The 3,668-nt window shown below is 36.0% G+C and overlaps 1 pseudogene; it reads left to right on the top strand.

Annotated features, from left to right (window-relative positions):
* Positions 1-3,505: 3,505 nt before the first annotated feature.
* Positions 3,506-3,624, top strand: LOC111741280 (annotated as a pseudogene).
* The last annotated feature ends 44 nt before the right edge of the window (positions 3,625-3,668 follow it).

The following is a 3,668-nucleotide window of genomic DNA, read 5'->3' on the forward strand; positions in this document are numbered from 1 at the left end:
CATTTCTTGTTTTTTGTTTTGTTTTCTTTATTAATTTCTGTGACTCGAAATATGTTATCAGTTGGCGACAGTTCCTTCTTTTTCTCCTGGTTGGGGCATATTATATAATTTGATCACTAAGTAGTTTGAATTTTTTAATAAGTCCATTGATAAATGGCATAAAAAGAACAAGGTATAAATAAAACATAGAGACTCATCTTTGCCTGAATTATAAGCACATAGTAAGAAAAGTACACAAAAATTAAAACATCTGAAATGTAAATTGAAAACTCAATGCTAGTAATTTCCCAACTTGTTTTCATAGTACTTTGAATAACTTTTAAATCATTCATTGTATTTTGATATATTACAATGATAAATATCCATTATCTTCTCTCCCTCGTTTAGAGTTGAGTTGCATCTTATTGTTTCTATGTGATCTTCTAGTACCTAGCTTGCTTGCACAAAGTGGGAAGATTTCAGTAATGCTTATTTAATTAAAATAATGAATGACATTTGAGTTGAGAGTTTTTTTAAAAAAATGAACTCTGAGTGGTCAAACTTCAGTGAAATATTGACTTAATTTTAACAGAATGTGTTGGGTGTTTGCAATGAGGGAGAGAGAGAGACAGAGACAGAGACAGAGACAGACAGACGAAAGACAGAAAGAGGGGAGACAGAGATGACACAAAAAAAGACCAGGGGGCGAAGGCAAGTGAGTATGAGAGGAGAGAAGAATGAATGAAAGAAGCGAGGTTTCCCACACCTCGAGAGAATATACCCAGGGCTGCCTCTCTCTTTTCTCTCTTAATTTCAAGATTGTCCCAGGCAAATAATAAAATCTCTGCTCATAAAACTATAAAAACGTGCTAAATTTATTTCATTGCTCAGTATTTAATGAACTGCTGCATGTTCCATAGCAATTGTTGAGACATACTGTGCTTTGTCTCAGAAGTTGAAAAGTCACGGTTTCGACTTTGTGGGCATTTTCTACACATTGAGGCAGCACTGAATGGTACTCGACGTTCTTAAGCCCGGAGAGTGATTTGCAGCCCATGAATGACAGGCCTCAGCCCCACCATCTTTGAAGTACTTTTGAGCTTGAGAATTCTGTCATGAGACCATGACAGTGTTAAAGCTGACTGACATGCCTTATAACAAATAACTTTTCTTCTTTCGAGGAATGGTGTCAAATATGTCATCTATGGCTGACTGATTTACCACTTCACCGATCTTATTAGCTAATTAAATTACATTTCTTAAGCATATTATCTTCCTAGTACTGGTAATCATTAGAAGTGATTTTTTAAAGATATACATGAAGCTAAGACTTACCAATATCATAAAAAAATAGAAAGTATACACATACATAGACATAGGCTTACTTTTGCAAATAAGAGACTGTAAGTTAATTGAGACAAATTTAAGTATTTTGAAAACCATTGAATTATACTTACTAATCTCATCGATATCAAGATAAATAAGCTAAATGGGTACTCTAGGTTTAGATAAAATCGGGGAACATAATACGAGAATAAACTTTGTCAAGAAATAACTTCCTCGAAAGGCTTCTTCAGATCTAGACAATTAGAGCTTGAATGCACGATGTAGGAGGGCACCGAAGAAGGGAGGGAAGAAGAAAATGTGAAACTGTTTTAGGTAAGAAATTATTAGGAGGTGGGGGTAGTGATGCGGAAGACAGGAAGAGAAGGGGCCTGAGCAAACGAGACAGGCTGCACCTTCAGGATCCCAGGAAATACTGCAGGACGGTTATTTAACCTTCTGACTCTCACATCAATCTTCTAAAAATGCAGTTAGTAATATCAAGAAATGTCTCGAATATTAAGAGATGTTGGTAAAGCATCTAGATTACTTGACACACAATAACTGCTTGTTACATATTAACTCCTCAAACTGTTCATTAATCATAACAAAGCAAGTCTTATATTTATAACATTGGTATTAAAGAAATTCATAATACAAGAAAAATAATATCCTTTTATTTTAAACTTTATTTCAAAAACACATAGATTTTAGAAGTTTCTACTTCAGCCAATCCAAAATTCAATGAATACCTACTCAATGAGTAAACAATTCCCAGATAAGACATCTTAAATTCAGGGATATGTACATAAATAATATGTACATCTATTTTGAACTTTAGTTTTCCAGGCTGTGATGCCAACCCCGTACATTGTCTTGGATACTTAATACAAAATCACCGTATGTAGTTTTGGGCCAGTATTATTTTGGAGATTGAAATAATTCAATGCAAGGCGACATAGTAGAAAAAATACAACAGCAGGATTGAAATGGCAAGATGACCTAAGGGCAGACCTCTTCTCTATGGAAGTGGTAGAATTTAAAATTGAAAGAATAAATTAATCAAAAGTATATCACTAATATTTGTGTAATTAGTTCCTTCTCTTCTTCAGCCCTACCACATTCTGTTATCAGTAACTCTCTGAACTTAACCAGGACCTTGCTGCCAAGGGATCACAGATTTCCCTTTCTGGCCTTGACCTTATCCAGGACCTTGCTGCCAAAGGATCAGATATTTTCCGTATCTAGCCTCCACCTTTTTATCCTTCTCAGCCACATGTCAGTCCTCTGGCTTTAATCGTCTTCCGCAGCCTAAATAATCAAGCCAAAGCCCTTGTCAAGGGAACACCAAAATAAATAACTGAATTTTGCAATATTAGACTTCAGTATCCTTAATTCACCTTCCATTCTATTATTTTCTTTATATTTGAGCATCTTTCTTCTGCCCCATCCTGTCCTCTCCTGCCCAAACAAAACACCTAGCTCTCATCTTTTCTTTCTGTTTATTCTCTCACTTATCCAACCTGAAGCATAAATTTGCTATTTTCTGATTTCTAATTCTGGCATGATTTCATGATTAATAATCGGATCTTTCTCTCTCTGGATAAGAATAAAATTATTTGGGTAAGACCACTGTTTTGGCTAAATCCTGGAACTTCCATGTACTGAGACTTAATCATATAGACAGCTGTTCAGCTTCGCTGAGATTTGAATTGGTTAAACTTTATCACTATATCTACAACTGGCTGTTCTTCAAATTACAGTTGTTTACGTTATGAGAAGTCTAGAAAAACTCTTTTGGGAATCTCAATAAATAGTCCTCTTTTAGGATCATGTCTTAGGACCAAAACGTAGGGTAGGAAATTGCATTTGAGGGAAACAGAAAAAGAATCAGAGAAATGTATTTAAATCAAAACCCCTGAAGTATACCAAGGATTGAGCTGAAGAAGCCAATTCAGCCAATAATTCTAAAGAGCAAGAATGAGAATAAAAGTGGGAGGTAAACATCCCCTCCTTACGATGAGATGTCTGTGTCTCTCAGCCAGTGACCATCTGCAGAAGCTGCGTGTGAGAAACATCTCCTGACTCCTGGCCCAGTCAAAGCAAAGAAATTTAAGAGCCGGAATCTATAGCATAATATCCACAATTATGTTATAGTCTAGGAGCCAATTAAAAATAGTCATATCAAGAATCAGTAAAATCTGTCTACGGCCATGCTACCCTGAACAAGCCCGCTCTCGTCTGATCTCAGAAGCTAAGCAGGGTCGGGCCTGGTTAGTACTTGGATGGGAGACCAGCTAAGAAGACCAGGTGCTATAGGCATAAAAAATAAAAAAGTAAGGGATCGTAAGCTGACAAGGTCCTTG

The sequence above is a fragment of the Pteropus vampyrus genome, unplaced genomic scaffold (assembly GCF_000151845.1).
Source record: "Pteropus vampyrus isolate Shadow unplaced genomic scaffold, Pvam_2.0 Scaffold75, whole genome shotgun sequence".
Classification (NCBI taxonomy): Eukaryota; Metazoa; Chordata; class Mammalia; order Chiroptera; family Pteropodidae; genus Pteropus; species Pteropus vampyrus.